The sequence below is a fragment of the Bactrocera tryoni genome, chromosome 5, assembly GCF_016617805.1.
Source record: "Bactrocera tryoni isolate S06 chromosome 5, CSIRO_BtryS06_freeze2, whole genome shotgun sequence".
NCBI classification, from domain to species: Eukaryota; Metazoa; Arthropoda; class Insecta; order Diptera; family Tephritidae; genus Bactrocera; species Bactrocera tryoni.
In genome coordinates this window covers 67,123,687-67,143,040 of record NC_052503.1, presented here as the reverse complement: position 1 = coordinate 67,143,040, position 19,354 = coordinate 67,123,687, and the positions used below count along the sequence as shown (strand labels likewise).

Below are 19,354 nucleotides of genomic sequence, written 5' to 3'. Positions count from 1 at the left end.
GGTTTACTAAACAAGAGAAGGGTTAGCAAAATCTTTGAAAATTCCTTAAGCAGGCATTTCCATATGTTTAAAAGAAGGTGTATAAATTCAACAGCGAGTAAATTGGGTGTCAAATGAATTGACGCCAAGAGAAGACAATTTTGTATGTCTGTTTAAATGCTACAAAAAAAATAGGTTTATGGTTATGAAAACTGGATCTATTACGATAACCGTAAAAAATCATACGTTAAACCACACCAATCAGCCGATTCAACGTCAGCCCTAAATATCCATGACGCCTCATGTTGCAAAACCGTTAGAAAACTATTTGTTAAGCAGCGGCTGGAAAGTTTTGCCTCTTCCGTTTTATTGTCTAGATCTTGCCTCTTCTAACTACCATCTGTTCTGGTCGTTGCAGAACGAACTTACTAAAAAACTGTTCACCTCTCAACAGAATATCAAAAATTGGCTTGTTTTATTATCGACCCCCTACTTATAAGAAAACAATTTAACATGTATTCCATAAATAAATGTTCAAATTTTGTAGAAAAACTGCACGAATATAGTTAACATAGTTATAGTTACAGTAAAAGAGAGATAGAAAGAGATCGAACGAACGAACGAACGAAAAAGAAATACATAAAGGTCAAAAGTAACGAGTGAAAAAGAAAAAGATATATACACTGACAAACGATAAACTCAGAAACAAATATCACCAGGGCTGCCATATGATCGTTGTCTATCCACCTTTGTTAATAACGATGATATGAAAAAAGTTAAATGCTGATTATCATCATGCTGGTATCAAAGAGATACCAGATGATCCCAGCATTTCTTATAAATCGACTCAATTCCCATTAGTTAATATTCTGAAGCGTGTCAACGCTAGAATCATACCAAAAGATCCTAATGCGCCGTCATATTCTAGCATGATTGTGACTGACTTTTTCGTCAGGCACGCAACGGGAGAACGTGTTACAAGCTCAATATATAAAAAATAGCTAGATAAATTGGCACATGATAAGATTAAACTTCTCACGAACAAACTCTGAGACAAATCTGATCCTGAGCGTATTTAAGCGTATTTTCCTTTTTTTCAAGTTTAAAGGGACGATTATCGATTTTTACTAAATAAAGTATTAATTATACTAATGAATTGTTAATATCTCTTTTACTTTAAGGCAGATAATTGTGCTTGGAGTTTGTACAATTTTCTTCTTCTTCTTTTCTTCTTCGGTATTCTGACTCGACTTTCATCTAATAATATCACATAATAGACTTTTTTATATTCACCTTTTCAATGTTTGTACCTTTCTTTGCACAACGATAGTTCATATTTCATGCTGTACATATTCCTGGTTCATAGCCTTAATCAGCAACAATGGCCTTAAATAATAACGGACCGTTACAACCACGCCTAGCTTACAAGACGCTTATCCTTGCATGTTGTTAATGAGTCACAATTACGAGCAGAGCATTTGGTTACGCATAAAATTGATTAGTTGCCATTAGGTCGCCATGTGATTTCCATTTCCAAGCACATAATTAGATATAAGCTTCTCTTACCAGCAGGCAAGTTAGCTGCTGTCAATCCATCTTAGTGCCGTGTTGCACTTTTCTAAGCTAACTTATGGCATATCAATTAGTTTGTTTGTAATGTTGTGAGGTGTTAAGGGCCAAGGCAGCATAAAGGCCGGGCAGAAAAAAATAAACGGTTTTGAGGGCGGAGGAAATGAAAATTGGGAACGTTACTACAAAACTTGAGCAAACAAGTAGGGAGGGGTTAATTTTGGGTGTAACCGAACATTTCATACTCTTGCAACTTGTTGGAACCAAAGCCAGCGAAGTACTTTAAAGTGAAAAACGTAACTCAGATCAATCATATGTAGTAAAGTCAGCCGGGCGTTCGAAAATCCCGATGTTAGTTATATGGAAATTACGTCAAGTTTTCGCGCAATTTTATTCGTTTTAGGCACAAAGATGCAACGTTATGAGTAAAACACGGTATTTAAATTTAATTAAGATAATTAACATATTGGCCGATATATGCAGTATAAAGTCACCAGGAAGTTCGAAAATCTTTATAGGGTATATGGAGGCTCAAAAAAAAATTGACTATTGTTATCAGGGAAGAATTTTCTCTGAATTTAAATTTTGTATCTTACACATTGTCCTATGTTTTCTGTCAAAAGTCAACTATAGATGCTGGGGTCCACATATTCGGTAGGTAGGGATTTGAACAGTTTTGGTTGGATTTGGATAATTTTTGGCCATAAGGTTGTTATATTAATTGCTTCTTGATTTGTATACCGGAAGGGGAAAGAATCAAAAGGAATTTAAAATTGTGTTATATGGAAAGTGGGTGATTATCAAGTGAACCTCTTGTTTTGGTAAATTTTGGTATTTTGTTCAAGCGGGTTTCGGCGAGTATTGAAATGAGTCTCAATTATTGTGGCTACAACTTTCAGGAGTAAGAGACCAATTTAGAAGTCGTCAATGTTCATCATCGTGGGTTTTACGGTCGTAACGTTTACTTAGAGCGAAGCTCAAATCGCAGTGAGAGCGGCAGATGTTGTTTGAATTTAGCGAGATCTTCTGCTCTTTAGTTCATTTGGTTTAGCTAATTCATCAATTCTTATTACAACGATTCTATACGCCGTCGTTATCGAGAGGAAAAAAAGTATGGTCTAGACGCTCTTACAGCTTTGCATATCACCGTCACCGAGAGTTTTTGAGTTATTGTGCTTACTGAGTGCGAAGCATAAAGCTCATCAAGAGCAAAGCACGTCTATGATTACCGTTTTTGGTGCGTCGGTTTTACCTAATTTATTAACCGAGAGTTAAACCGAATCACGAATAATATTTGTTGACTTTAAATTGTCTGGACAGTTTTTATCTCGAAATCCAATCAATCGTTTCAGTTTGCTGAAATTAGACAGGCAAAGACAACGACTATATGAGCTAAATAGTAACAGCTAGAGCTAGAAAGAAGTGCAGATCAAAAGAAGCGAACATAGAACGAAAGGGAGAAAGATTCAAGGTACTAGAAGTTGCATTCTATATCTCCTTGTCATTGAGAGAATAAGTCAAGCATACGATCCTAAAGTCATAATAAATAAAATATTTTCAGTCAAAGCCAACATTATGGTGATAAGACACGTTGGGTATAAAAAAGCAACGAATACAAACACGAAGACTACAAGCATTAAAAACAGCAAACAGACTTGTCTTATGTGCAGATTGCCCGCTGACCACTTTTGTCTTTCTTGCGCTGACATGAAGATGACTGTTGGCTGTTGCTGTAAGTGGTTACATGAATTCTTCGAGTAACAAGTTGCAGTCGTTGGTCAGCTGGTAAACTTGTGACAAAACAGAATTAATGGATAACTAGCTGCTGTCGTCAAAAAACAATATAAGCAGAAGGCAAAGTTGATGGAAAGAGAAATTAATAAAAAGAAAACAAAGCAAAGTAATAAAAAAAAAGTTTGTGCAAGAATTCAGTGGTATAAAAACTTGGTGGCAACGATGTTAATGGCTCGCCTTCGACACCGAGCACAACATACTAATCATTTACATACTAACTTATTTGTTTACATTGATAACGCTGAACAATAAAAACGCACACAAACTACGCAACATGTTTATGTGTTATTGTTATTGCTATCATAATAACATTTGTGGTGACCATGACGCTGCGAGTGCGGTTGCTCTGCTCGGTTGGCCGGCTGGTTGTCGCTTTGATTAATGATCAAATTAAACATCTGCTGACGGTCGCTAATGAGAACAGCGGCAACATGAGCAGCGAGAAAGAAAAAAAATTTAGTAGTAGCAAAAAACAACAAAAATAATGGAAACGAATTAGCAAAGCAATAACAAATGTTGTGCAGAAACCCCTTCGGTAGCCAGCTGACAGCAGTGACATAACGAATGGGGTGCGATTGACTTAATGGCCATGCAGCTGGACAACTCGAGAGCTGCTGAATTGACATAAATACATATACACATGTATGTTCTTTAAGCTAGTGGCAGCTGGTAGTAATGGCGTTGGATAATAATATTTTTTGGCAGCTTGTCTGAAAATAGCACTGCATTAAGGTAGTGAACCATATCATCATCAAAATTTCCTTTTTTGGTCCAGGTGTCAACAAACCTTTGTAGTCTATTTTGTAATCATTAGTGAACTATTTTTAGTCGAGCAAATTGCCGGGATTTTATAAGATTAATTACTACGAAATACGATATATTTTTATTTAGGCTCAGAAAGTCGACTACAAGTATGTTTTATACTATGTCTTCATCTACAAAGTCTTATACCGTTCACGTATTCTCCAACGTCACCAAAAATTAATGTTCGAGAAAGTCACTTATGTAAACAGTCAATGCTCTTCGAACACATTCAAACATATACATATATATATATTATAGATTTAAGATATCAATTTACTTTTTACTTGAGACTGTCGCTTATGGTTATGTTTCATGATTTGTACTACTTGTGACCTTGACCAAGTTTACAACTTTCTGCCCAACTCTAGGCTTCTGAGTCCATATATCTATCAATCAATCAATCAATGCATCTGTTTATCATTTTATCGATCAACCACTCAATCAAGCAATGCACCAATAAATCAAACAAATTATTAATCACTCAATCAGTCAGTGAATCTTACAATTTATTCAAGAAACAATTAACTCAAATATTGAATAATTTTTCTTTTAAACAATGACATTATCTATTCTATTTGTCCATCTGTCTATTTATTGCTCAATCGATCAATCATGAACATATGAATCCGTAAATGTATCTAGCTACCTGCCAGCCAATAAATGAATGTATCTTTCTATATTTTATTCGATAAATCATTCAATCAATCAGAAATCCTTTCATTCAACCAATATATTAATCAATAAATCAATTAGTCAAACTATGAAACAATCAATGATGATATAAAACATATCTGCCCAAGTATTGATCAATCAAGCATTCTATCAAACAATCATTCAATCAACTCTCAATCAATCAATCAATCAGTTAATCAAAATATCTATCCTATCTGCCTATCCAACTATCTTTTTATCGATCAATCAAACAAACAGCAGATTAAATCTCAAGCAAGCACTCTTTCAGTCAATTTATATGAATATGAATATGAAAAAGTATTTGTCTACAATATATATCTCTCCATTTGTTGATCAATCAAACAATAATTCAATCAGCACTCAATCAATGAATTAATAAAACTATTTACTTTATATCTCTGTCTATCTTTTTATTGATCAATCAATCAATTTAACTATCTACGTTCTCTGTCTATTTATTTATACGCTTATTTATTTATCGATCAATCAACAGTCAATCAAACTATCAATTCTTTCTGTATTTTTATCAACCTATATGTATATATATATACATATATCTCAATCAAGCAATCTATCAATCCATGATCAATCAATCAATCTATCTATGAATCTAAAAATCCGTAAATGTGTCTAGTTATTTACTCTACTAATTCTTTGACTTAAACGTTACTTATCTTTTGCCGAAAATATTTTTAAAAGTTTGCTCAAAAATTGAGTTTATAGGTTTCTTTTGTTAGAGGCCTCATTTCAGATATTATAGAAACATGCCGTTGGTATTTTGAACTACTTGAGCTTTATGTTCGCTGCTGCGTATACGTAACTTCCAAAATAATACAAACTTTTCATGTTGTGTCTACCAGCAGGGAACCTCAGGGGTGATTCAACCATGAATCCCGTGCGAGTAATAAATATATTTCCATATGTAAACATGTGTTTATAGATATACAGACACTTGCGGCCACGAAAACCTTACCATTAAAAATTTTTAAGTGTTTGATTACACTTTATAGCGGTACTTTTTGCGGTATAGAAATTTTTTACTTAGAAATAAGTTAATGACATGTTATTTAACAAAAATATTAAAAATTAAAAACAAAACACATTCAGCTATAGATAAATCAATTGAAAGATAGTGAGCCTTACAATATGAGTTCGAAATGTAAGAGACTGACATGCGATGAAACATGATATTTTAATTTTTTTAATTTAATTTAATTTCCACAAAAATTGAAATTAATATTTTATTTTATTTTGTTATATTTATTTTATATTTAAATATATATGTACAATATACCAACATTTGTATTATATATTATAATTTTTTATCAATTATTTTCCTTAAGAATGCTTCTGCGAAATTTCTCTCAAAAGGAAAAATTTTCAAAAAAGTAACTGCCCCTCATTTTTCTCAGTGTATCTTAAACCAATCAATTCTCTTTTGACATTTTATTACATTTGGCATAAAAATTAGCCTGTGCGGTTATCGCCATAATCTTTCAGCACATTTGGCCTTCTTCAACGCTGTCAATAACGCGCACACAAACAAACACAATAATATACATATACGTAAGTAAGTATGTACACACACACGCACAGATATGTATGTCAAGATAACTGTTGTTTTAGCCGTTATCCATGAGTATAATACTGGCATTTATAATTTTACTGTCAAGTTGCTTGCCAAGTGGGTGGTAAACGTGCGACTGGCTAAGTGGCGAGTGTATGTGTGTGTGTAAGTAAGTGTGACTTGTGACTGATAGGCAAATAAATGAGCTCATTTGACTGCAATTTTAAACGCAAACCACAACTAATACATATAATGCTGCCGATAACAGTGACTAAATGCCAATAATTATATACAATATACATATAAGTCGATTTATGTATATTTGTATCTATATCTAATGTATATAATAAATAATAACTTGGTATATGTATATAAAAAGTGCATATTAGAATAGGTGAGAATAAAAGCGTTGGTGAAAAAAACAGAGGATTTTTTTATACTGTTTTTTTTTTTTATATATACATATGTATGTACATATGTCTATACATTAGGGTGACTCAAATATTTTTTTTAAACTATTTCTTTTCAAATTCTAGCATATGAGAGGCTTTTTTTGATGTAAAAAAGTCTCACCAAATAAAAAAAATTTGAGTTGAAGAAAGCTTATGCAATTTTTCGAAGCACCCTAATACAGAGATATGTATGTACATATATATAAATTTAAAATAAATATCCGTAGTAAATACAAAATAAAGATTAGACTACAATAAAAGCTATTGTAATAAAAAAAAATTAGATTTGATTTTATTAGGGTGGTTCGAAAACTTTTTGAGCATTTTTGTTTTTTTGTAAGTCTTACCATCTCAAATGTTCCTATTTGATGTTTAAAAAGTTTTTATCAAACATATTTGAACAAAGTTTAAATTTTTTTGAATCTCCCTAATACACATATTTACATATTTACAAATACAAAATAAATAATCAATCCAAATACATAGAAAATAAAGCTTAGATTCTAATAAAAGGCATTTTAGAAAAGAAAAATTGAATCTGATTTTCATTAGGGTGCTTTGAAAACTTTTTGAAAATTTTCTTTAACTCTTACCATCTCACATGTGTTTATGTGATGTTTAAAAAATCTTCACCAAAAATATTTGTGCTGAACAAACATTAACATTTTTTGAAGCACCCTAATATTGTAGATACAAATTTGTATAAACTTACGTATAGATAAATATAGATAGAACTGCTTATTCCAGATTCTCAGCCAAATAAATCGCCAAATTACAAACAAAACAATTGTTTTCTAATAAATCACTATCGTGCGACAATTTCTTGTATGAATCATCCCATTAATTTTGTATGAATTACTACTTCATGTAGTTTTCGTTTGTTGTTAAGTGTTTATTATTCGTCTAGCTGGGATTATGCTTGAAGTATGACCGATTATTTGCGCATTTATACTAATTGAAGTGCGCTTACAGATTACAAGCAGGGCTTCTTTGGCGCGTTGCTTTCCGTTCATTTGGGCGACTCGCATTTATTTCTTCTTTTAACTCGTAAATGCGTTATTAATGAGACCCGCGTACTTCGCATGGTGTGATGAATGCGTAAAACCCGCTTCCTTGACAGAGAGAAATAGACAATCGCATTCGGTTGTTAATGAAATGGAAAGCGTGTAATTAATATGTGTTTAATTTACTATGTGATAAGAAAAAGTTAAGAAAGATATTGGATGCTTTCATGAGAGTTGTGCTTCAGCTTACTTTTATTTGAAGAATGCTTTAGGTCAAGTAGTAAACAAGCTGGTGTTGGTGTGATATAGTAAAGGAGCTCATTAAATGTCAATTATTGGTGAAAATGGATGAGGGTAGGAAAATAGGGTTCTTTGAAGCAACAGTTATAAAGGAAATAAATTTGTGATCAATAATGGTAAGATATCAAAAACACACATGCTATGAAGCTTGAGAGCGTTCCGTAAGGTCCACTCCAACCATTGCACTTAACGCCATTTTGCACATATTGGCCATAGACATAGTCCGAAGGTGTACGTCTGCGAACGCCAAATCGAACTCTGGCGACTCCTTTTCTGCCCATATACCGGCGAGGGAGTTTTGAGTGAGAAGAAGCTGTTAGAAGAGAGAGGCAGTGATCTTCTGTACGGATGGCTCAAAGCTTGGCTGGAGAAACTCTCTATTACCTCCAGCGTCATACTTCATGACTATTGCAGTGTCTTTCTGGCCAAGGTTACAGCCTGGCCAAGGTTACAGTCAGTAGGGTAATCTTTTTTTTAAACAGTTTTTTTTTTTTGCATTTTATGTTCCCTTAGACCCTTAGAATTAATGTAGAAACCCACTTTACCATTGGAAGGTTTCGAAAAAGGCCCAAAAATAATAATACCGTTCAACGTTCGGAGCGCTCGGAGTGCACAGCTGACACTTAAAACTCGTTTTTCTCAAAACACACTTTTTTAAACTGGCGGACATGATTCCGGTCGAACTACTCACCGGATTTGCTTAATTTTTTTTTAATGTTTACAAAACGCCTGGCTATCGTCCTTATAGTTTTTATAATTTATTGACAATGTTATAACAAAATTTATGTAAAAAAACATTTGAAAAAAACGATAATTACTTTTTATTTATCAACATTTTTTCATGATTCTAGTAGGGATGATAACCATTCACGCACTTTTTAAGAATAAATTGGGATTTTGTGTTTCGGATGATCCAAACATCCGCCAGTGAAAAAACGCATCACATTCTTCCAGCCATTTCTCCGACAGATGTCAACAAAAAACTGCGAACAATTTTCTATATACTCCTCGATATACCTCATGATATGTGAAAAAAGTTCTATTGTAGAATAAAAATTTCTATGAAAAAAAAAATGTCAAAAAACAGGCCAGATTACCCTACTGACCCCTTAAGGTAGCCGTAAATTTACTGCTGCGGAGTGTAGCCTCCTTCAGAGAAGTGACCAGCCACTCATTCTAGCCTTAAAGTCATTAACTAGGTTTATAAAAGAATGCCTAACCTCGCTATAAATAGCATCGAGTGTCTTTGTGATAAGACTGGTATGGGGACCAGGTCACAGCGGAATCGGAAACAAGAAAAGGCATTCTATAACCACTATCGGTAGAATGGAAAGAGTTCGGTGCTCCTAGATAGTTAGGCTTGGCCATCATCGGTACATGCGCTCTCGTAAAAGCCTTTTGGCACAATAGTGATCGCAAGATTCTCGTCTGCGGTACCTTAAGGATAAATTTATCGGATATAATAGAAGCTGCGGATACCATAAAAAACGTGAAATACTTATGAAAAAAGCTGCTTTAATCGTCAAATAGTTGCACAGATCAAAGTGAATACATTTTCCGAAAATTTCCTCTTCAATGCTTAAAGAAAACTTTTATTTCTGAGAGTGCTTCAAGCATGGCGTAATCCAAATTTACCATCAGTTCCACAGAGATCCGTGATATTTTCATTATTACTCAAAGCATATGATTTTAAACAGCGCTCCTAAATGGTTTCACATGTTTTCAAACCAACTTGTTTCGAAGCATATAGAATTCCGTACAAATATGTCAAAACAATTTCAAAGAGCGCCAGTGAAATTATTTGTCTACCATAATCTTATTAATCTTCCCCTCCAAAGCATATTCAAGTATTTAAGCTCCTTATATTATTTCAGCTCTTTTTACATACTTAAATGCAGCTTTGGATCCCTTCTAAGATTTGGTGCGCCGCGCACCAAAGTACCAAGCTCAATGCACTCACGTACGTAAACCCTACTACTTGTTCCAATATCCCTAAATTCCTTATTGAAATTTATTGCGCAAAAACGCGTATAAAGCAAGTGGATTGACAGGAAATGAGGAAAGTATTATAAATAAAAAATGAAAAGCGAGAAAAATTTAGAGCACGAGGCAAAGCGCGATTGCTGAATGCAGCTAAACCTGTGGAGCGAAGTTTTAAGTAGGAAAAGTTCTATACAACCACTTAGATATACATATGTATATATTTACTTATATATACAATGTATTACGATATTATGAAAAGTAGGTAATACACAACAAAAACATGGTGACAATAACCAGTGGGTTGAGATTAAGTGTCTTAAAACTTATTTTGAGCGGAAGAGGGTGAAAATGGCATTTTTGCTCCAAAAATTTCATAAATATACTTGTATATAGTTGATCGGACAACAGACAGCAAGTGGGACAACTAGCACAGTGAGGAATAAAAAAAGTTAAGAGGAAACGAACAATAGTAGTTGAAAGTAGCTAGTAAAAAATTCCTGGAAACTCACTGCTTTTACTTGCTGTATGGTTGAATAAAGGGAGTTAAAGCTTAGAAGCTATTTGAAGCTATGAATTGGAGCTTTGGAATACTAATCGCTTGATACTCGCATGATTTGCCATTTTTAACTTATGAATGTGGGAATTTATATGTGAACTACACATGGGTGTATGTATATACATATATTTATATACACCGATAATATCAGCGTAATACGTACTAAAGGACCAAAAGATAAAACTTTGATTTCTAGGAATTCCTTAAAAATTGTTTCTATATTCTCAACAAGAACTTCATTTGAAAGCTGTTGGAAAATGTTTTGATAGCCTTTAACTCATGTCCACGGAGTGACCATATTCACTAACTGGACTTAGGAGTACAGACTTGACCTTAATATTGTAGTCTGGTCGAAGGAGTATAGACGTGACCTTTATATCGATGGCGTTTAAAATTCCTACTGTCAATAATCCTAAGATTTTAGGTAAAACATTCGACAGCCTGTGCGTACTTGGAGTCAAACCACTACCCATTGGAGATTAAAGCTCGAGTCGCCGCGAGAATTGAGAGTGACACTTGCGCAGCTTCGTTCCGGATACTGTAGTAGGTTAAACTTCTACTTATCCGCAATCAAATATATGTCCAGCGTGCAACGAGTCTTCGCATGACACTAACCATTCTACACATCTGACACCTCTCTCTCTCTCTCTATGGTCCGACCCCGTCGAAACAGCATGAACTTTACCATCGTAGTGGGACTAAATAACCGCTACAACAACAACAATATCATATGTTGGAGTAGTTCCGGTTAAGATGTCTCTTCTTCTTCTTAATTGGCATAGACACCGCTTACGCGATTATAGCCGAGTTAACAACAGCGCGCCAGTCGTTTCTTCTTTTCGCTACGTGGCGCCAATTGGATATTCCAAGCGAAGCCAGGTCTTTCTCCACTTGGTCCTTCCAACGGAGTGGAGGTCTTCCTCTTCCTCTGCTTCTCCCGGCGGGTACTGAGTCGAATACTTTCAGAGCTGGAGTGTTTTCGTCCATCCGGACAACATGACCTAGCCAGCGTAGCCGCTGTCTTTTAATTCGCTGAACTATGTCGATGTCGTCGTACATCTCGTACAGCTCATCGTTCCATCGAATGCGGTATTCGCCGTGGCTAATGCGCAAAGGACCATAAATCTTTCGCAGAACTTTTCTCTCGAAAACTCGCAACGTCGACTCATCCGTTGTTGACATCGTCCAAGACTCTTTTTTATTTATTAGGAGGTAGAAAATCCCTAATGTTACTCTCCCCTCATTGGGAAGCTCTACTCTTCAAACAGTGGACAGGGTGAAGGGGCTTATCTTTAATAGGAAGCTCTCGTGGAAGCTAAACATCAAGGAGAGAGTTTGGAAGGCATCGGTCGCCTTACACTGTTGTAGAGAATTAATCGGTAAGATGCCTCCTAGCAAAAGTGGTGTTCTGGCTCTATGAAACCTTAGTGAAGCCAATAATATTCTATGGGATCGTTGGCTGTGTTTATAAGATGTCCCGGGGAAGAAAAAACTGAAAGTCGTCGCCGCTTTGATTGTATTTCTGGTTTCACCGCGCCCCAGAACCTTTCGTTGGGGAAGAAGTACAGTGAGCTTTTTCAAGAAGAGTTCGAAGTTAAGAAAGTCGTCCATCAGCTCCAGTTTCAGTTTCTAACGTCTTACAAGCGGTAGATGTATTGCTCCGAAGTGCAATGTCTTCTTGAGTACTGGCGTTGCATCTTTGGACCTTCAGTGAACTCTGCAAATGCTGGTCTATGAGCAGAACTTGTGTGACTGCGACATCCTTCTGACTCAGAGTGAACCGTAAGTGGTATGCCGAACTAATAGCTTTTAGCAAAGTCAATTTCGCCACAATTAAAGGTGTTCTGACTTGTTAATATCCAATAGTTTCATATTCCGTGTGACCCTCGGACACTCTTTGCCAAAGTTATTAAGGATTCATTGACCAACCCTACCATCTAACCTAAACTTTAAATTAGTTTTAAATAACAAAAGATTTTGAAAGAAAAATATTTTCTGAATTTTATTGATTTAAAACTCAAGTTGAACATTATCTAATGGGTCTGAAGAGAGCAAAACATATCACTGCAATGAGTATAATAGTCGTATGTCCTATAATATATATATATGTATATAATCAGTCTTTTCATTGTGTCTTTAACCACTACTCCATTTCCAATACGACAATTTGTTTAAGTCCTCATCGAATATATTCTCGCTCAGTTCGATGCGTCGATAATTTTTCTATCCAACGATTTTCTGTTTGTCCTTTCCACAAACCACTCAAGCGCGATTTGATTTATTTTAACATAAATGCGCAAATCAAGCGTTGGACTGATTATATTACATATATCCAAGTAAAGGGTGTTCTCTTTAGAGTTATAGGATTTCGGCAAAGTAAAAGGCGGAAACTATAAAAAATATTTTAACTTTATTAGCTTGTAAATTTGGTGTGAATAGAGTTTCGGGTATAGGAACACAGCTTATATATCTTATGAAGGCACTAATTTTGATCACTTTTCATAGCTGTCTTATAAACTAGATGTATCCCAACCAGAAATACTCTAATGGAATCAGAAAATACGATCAAAGTGTCAATTGACTGGCTTAGCATTCGGTTTGATTTGGTCAAAAGAAGTTCGTCCCATTAAATTAAAAATTTCAGAGCCCTTTGCATGATTCAACTGCAGACTTATTTGCTTAGATTTTTGACATTGACGTGATAAATTAAAAATACGGGAATCTACTTCCTGTTATCATTGATACACAGTTTTAATAGTAATTGCTGTAGATAGTTAGTTTTTCTGAATATATTGCCGTCTGAAGAGAGTCTGTTTCGTATACCTATACACTGAACATAATTGTCAAAATTATTACCGGAAATTTGTCAGCTGCTGTGACAGTTAACTCTCTAGGAAATTATAAACCGAAATTCTTAATGAATACCTTCACCACTATGCTAGAGGTTTTTTACTTAGATTTTTGACATTGACGTGAGGAGTCAAAGAACCAGGAAGCTAATATAGACAGTAAGTTTTTCTACAGATAATGTCTGTAGAGAGGTTCAGTTAATTTCTTTAAATTCATTGAACATAAATGTCAAATACAGATGCTAACTTTGACAACTGTTTTGACAACTATCCGTGTAGGAAATTCTGTGCATCCGAAAGAAAAACCCTTTATATTTAAATTTCCGTGTGATTTCGCTGTATATTATTTGGTGAATATAGGATATGCATTCATTCACGTGCATTCGCATTTCGGACTTCAACAGCATAGTTGAGTAAAGAAAATTCCATTTGCTGAGCAATTTTGTGCTCACTCACTTACTCACTCATTCGCTCGCAAACGCTTTGAGCCAATGCAAAAAATTGGATTACATTTTCCACCATTACAACAATAACAATTTACTATTACTGCTGTGCAAAGCGTTTCACTGTTTGTTGGTGTTCGCCGTTACTGCTACCGCTGCTGTTGTTGTTGCTGCATGCAACATAGTGATTTCTCAAACGTTGATTGATGCACTGCCATCAACGTTAGCGAGAAACGAGTTGCCAAACATTACTTTTTACAGCAATTCGATGACATTTTCAAAAGAATTTGAGTAAAACAAAAAAGTATATAAGTACTGCCATACCTATGTAATACATAAAATTCGGAGTACATATGATATGTATAATACATAATACAATTCGGAGTATATATAAAATTGTCGAAAGTGTCTTTGGCGCATTGCCAAAAGGTTAAAATTGAAAAAAATAAAGCTAAAATTTTGCCAAAAGCACAAGCAATCTGCAGGAACAAGCTAAGAAAATTCCTTTCGAGGGAGAAGTGATTAAAGAGAATGCTATCATTTGCATCAAGCAGTTCATCAAGTCAGCTACTAGTCATCAGAGTGCAATGAGCTGCAAGCTTGTATAATACATATGATATACATATGTGTGAGTTCATTTGCTTGCCGATAAATCGCCGGATTTCGACACAGACACATAATAGTTCTGTTACCAAAAACAAAAACAGAACAGAAAATATAAAAAAGCTCTCTTCTACTCTATAAATCCCTAGTCATATACCCGTACATGCGAAATGTTATAACTGACTGCACTCACACTCACAAAAACTCACCCAACTCATCCAATATCCCATGGCTTTCGCTGTTTTGATTCCACATTCACGTTGCAGCACTCATCATCAGCCATCATTTCGTTTTTATCTGTTGGTTCTGTTTGCATTTTAATCAAAAATCACTTTGAACCATGAGCACCTGTGTGCAATGTGGCAAATTTATGCGCGTCTCACTTGTGTGTTTGAAATCGATACACAAACTAGCTAGCGCAGAAATAACAGTACATACAAAATTTGGCGGGAATCAAAAACAAATCAAATGATTTTGCTGTGGAGTACCCGAAATTCATTTTTACTGCGCGTAAGCACTAGCATAGGTTAATATGAAATTGCTTCATGCAAGTGAGTAAATAAAAGCGTGAGGCTGGAAAATCGTAATTACGATATTTTTTCGGTTGTTTCAAGTTAAGAAGAAATTTTAATTTTATTTTCCCTAATTTTCTAAAAAACTTAGCGACAATATTATATGTCTTATTACATTCGCTTTTATTTTTATCCATCAAAATTGGCTTTACAAGTGACTTTTGAGGGTCCTTAGATTTTTATAACCTGAAGAGGTTAAGTTAAGTTTGCCACGAAGCCCAGCAGAAACTGTTGGAGGCCTTATAAAATACATACAAGTATTTAATGGTTAGTGTGGTGAGCTGAAACGATTTAGCCATGACCGTTTTGTCCCTGTGTTTATATGCATATACATATATCGTAAGCGAACTAGTTTTCAAGATATCTATCTGAAATTTCGCAAACATCCTTTTCTCCCTAACAAAATTATAAATTATCATATGACAGAACCGCCGATATCGAACCACTATATTATATAGCTGAAATACAAATTAAACCATCAAATTAAAGTCAAGCTCTTGTATGGAAAGCTTTTTCATTTGACAAGACATCTTCACGAATTTTTTTATGGACTATTGTCCAAGGCAATGTTTGAATATACATATACATATATAGTGTAAAAGGTCGGACCACTATAGCATTTTTTATTCGTTAAGGGTATCGTTACCGTTGTTTCTTGTTTTATTAATAAAAAGATGTTAAACTGTCTGCTGTTCTTGGAAAAAACTTTCAGTTATATCAGACTTTGCTAAGATCGCGTTATACTAAAAAACCATTTTACACCATTTTGTAATAAAATTGTATTTCGAAGTTTGAAATGAGGATATAATATCCTTCACGGATCTTCATCTGGATATACTTTAACATGTTAGTCGCTTAAAAAATAATAAATATATAGTGTTGAACGTGAACCATTTCTTTAGTGTATACAATTAGGCTTCTTATTGTATTTTACGCTTAAAAAATGCAAGAAATTATTTTTAGAAATGATAACCGATTGCATTGAATTTAACGATTGCATCGAGTAGACAGGTATTTAGCCAAGTTCTTGTTCTATTTAAATCGTTAGAGAAGTAGTTGATTGATCATCAGAAATAAATCTTCTGCACTCTAGAGTTATAAACTCTCTTAGTAAAATATATATATTTCTGCATATTGCATGAATTTTGAGCAGCAACAATGATTTTTATGGTAGGGTAACTAATCTTATTTTTATTTCTCTGACCAACCTTTACTTTTCACTACTTTTATTAAGGGGTTACATCGGTTTACGGGTTTAAAAAAATACAAAAAAAAATTTATTGTCTAAAACATCTCTAGAATATTGTCCTAAACTTTCAAGTTAAACGGAGTAATAGTTTCTGAGATATAGCCTTGAGAACTGGTGCACCTGCCTCCTTTATTGTCACTCAAATCTTTGAGGGTGTATTCTCATGTAATCACTTCGAAAAATCGTTTTTTTTTTATATTTTGACAGTAAAACCTATTAAAAACATGCTGTGAAAAATTCAGACCGAAATGCATAGTATTTGATAAGTTACAGCTCATAGTCGCCGACGTGTCTTAAACGACTGTCTACCAGGCGCCATGACAAGTCTGCAGCTCTTGAAACTTTAAATGCATTTTCTCGAATCATCATTTTCTGAAACTGTCATGGTCTTAAAAAAAAAAGTATTCAACCGATTGCTTTTTAAAATTTACATATGTTCTTCTACTCATTTATAGTTATCGTCCCTACAAGAATTGTTTATTTTCGAAAATATTTTCATTTCTTTTTAAACGATTTTTAACGAAAAAAAAACAAGATTTTCGTGACTTTTTTTGTTTTTAATAAAATTGATTATATTTGGTAGGGACGATAGCCGCAGAACTACTGAATAATAATCCATTCGATTTTTTTAATTCAGACAACATGAACAGCCGCTCTCTTCATGACCAGTGAACTATTTGTTTTTGTTGGGAACTGCTTTGATTTAAAAAAATATAAAAATGTAAAAAACGAAAAAAAAAAAATTTTTTATACATTTCAAAATACAAATAAAAATATATTAAAAAATTAAAATGATTGAATTTTGTTGTCGCATAAGAAAAATTTCCTAAAAAGTGGTAAAATGTATGCGTTCACATGAGAGTACCCCCTTAAACGTTTTTTTCTCAAACCTGTGTTTTTGAAGTCGGTTGACAAGATTTATCGAGAACTACTCCACCGATCTTCAAGAAATTTTACACCGGTCTTTAAGATACAATTATTAAAGACTTGCACAAAAGATTTTTTTCGATTACTGCTTTTTAAAAAAGAATGTATCGAAATTTTCACTCAAATTTTAATTTTTTTGTAAACATGTCTGCCAAAAATCCAATTTTTTCGGTTTATTTTCCTTTGTCTAAGTTCTAAGTTAAGGTTTTAACTAAAACACGTATTTCTTTTTCCACTTTAGCTGTTCCTGTAAGGAGTTAACCTGTCAACGCGAGTGCATCTTTTTTTCGAGCGGTCACCGGAAATGGTGTCGCAATGGCGGAGTTTAAAATATTTTTTCCAAAAATTTCAGAATTTCTTTGTGAATGTTTGAAAAAAATAATAAACTATCTCATTTTTTATGAGAAAATAATTGTTGAAAAAATACTGTTTTTTAATCGAGGAAACCCATGTAACACCTTAAAGAAAGTCAAGTTGCCTTATGTGTTCGTAAAAAATTTTCATTCTGAAAAAAAATCGGGCTAATATTAATATCAATTTTTTTTTCAATTAACTACATACTAAAGGTTCGAAAGTATTGTCCTTTAGAAGATACATAATTTACTCTCAACCTAGTAAGTTCACAAGCAATGTGTTCTTAATAACTTAACTCAACTTAAGCCATTTTAAGTACTAATAAATTTAGCTACTTGTTACAATGTATATACAAATGTTTGTATTCCTCTTTAATTTGGTTATTTTACCACAAATGGTAAAGATAAATTTATCTCACATCAGTGGCGCTCCATTATCTAATCAATTATCAAAAAGCGCAAAGCCGCTGTAGTTTCCAGTTATGTTTACGTGACTGTTTTCATTAACGAAACACAAAAATATTTACAAAGCGTGGGAAAACATTGTTTTTCAATTGGATGCTATTTTTGGTAATTATTGAAAGGTAACAAAAACAAAATAATAATAAGAAGAACAAGAGAAGATAATAATTTGTAAAAATAAAAAAAAAAACATAAATACTAAAGAAATAATGTTGTAAAATTCAGCTATAGAAATTCTCAAAATTATTTTTTTGAGAGAGTATCGTTTAAGCTCAGGTTGTAAATTTTTCTCTTTACGTAAGATAGCCTTGAGAAAGTTGCAATAAAGAAAATTTTTATATATTTTTTATATCGCTTAAAATAAATTTTTGAAGGCAATATTTTAGGTGTCTTCATTGCAGAATCAAATTTTTATTAATTCTCAAATTTTTATAGCAACATTTTGCTGATGTCATAAATAATAAGAATGTTCAATATTTTATTTAATACCTACCGCTTAGTTCAATTGAAAGCTGAGAGCTTCAACAACCAAAATTGCGTTTTTAAGTTTTCGGTTAATTAATTTTTTTTTTAATAAGTTGTGTTTTTATTTTTTTATATTTCATATTTATATTTCACATTTTTTTGTATTTAAAATATTTTTGTAAATAATGAGAAATGTAGATGGTTCTGGTAAATAATTATCAAAAATTTCTTAATATTTTTCCAATTCCTCGAATGCTTTAAATACATTTAAAACTATGTTCGAGGGATATTGTAATATATTTTCCAATTTTTGCACTAATCTCCATCTTTTCAATTTCACTTACACTTTTCAAAAATTCACTTTCGAAAATAACTTCACACACAAATTCTCGAAAGCAACACTCTCACTAGAACGTACGCTGGCACACCACTTGTTGTGTGCTATCGGTTACCTTTGGAGTTTGTTTTGCTTTCACACTTGAGTGTTTACAATTTTCCTGAAACGAAAGTAATTTGGACACCTTCACACGCACCGACGTCCTTTAGCCGACTATGCATCTAGTAGCCGGCAAATTGGCCAAATTGCTGTCACGCAACACCCAACTGTCTACCGGCAACGAGCCGGACAGTCGGCCGAGCTAAAGCAACAGCAACACGAATTGCTCTAACAGCAGAAGGTGTCATAACAGTTTGCTGCACATGGTTGCATTACCAGAGCAGCGCCTGTTAA

The 19,354-nt window shown here is 33.8% G+C and overlaps 1 protein-coding gene across 2 annotated transcripts in view; it reads right to left on the bottom strand.

The window, feature by feature from the left end:
* Window positions 1-18,737, bottom strand: part of LOC120778821 (somatostatin receptor type 5-like) — a 50,865-nt gene extending 32,128 nt beyond the window's left edge. Inside the window, exon 1 of one of the 2 annotated variants that reach the window (XM_040110827.1) lies at window positions 18,653-18,737. The gene's annotated coding sequence lies outside the window, so the exon portion shown is untranslated. The remainder of the gene's footprint in view (window positions 1-18,652) is intronic. The other variant, XM_040110826.1, reaches the window with a different exon arrangement.
* Window positions 18,738-19,354: the final 617 nt, after the last annotated feature.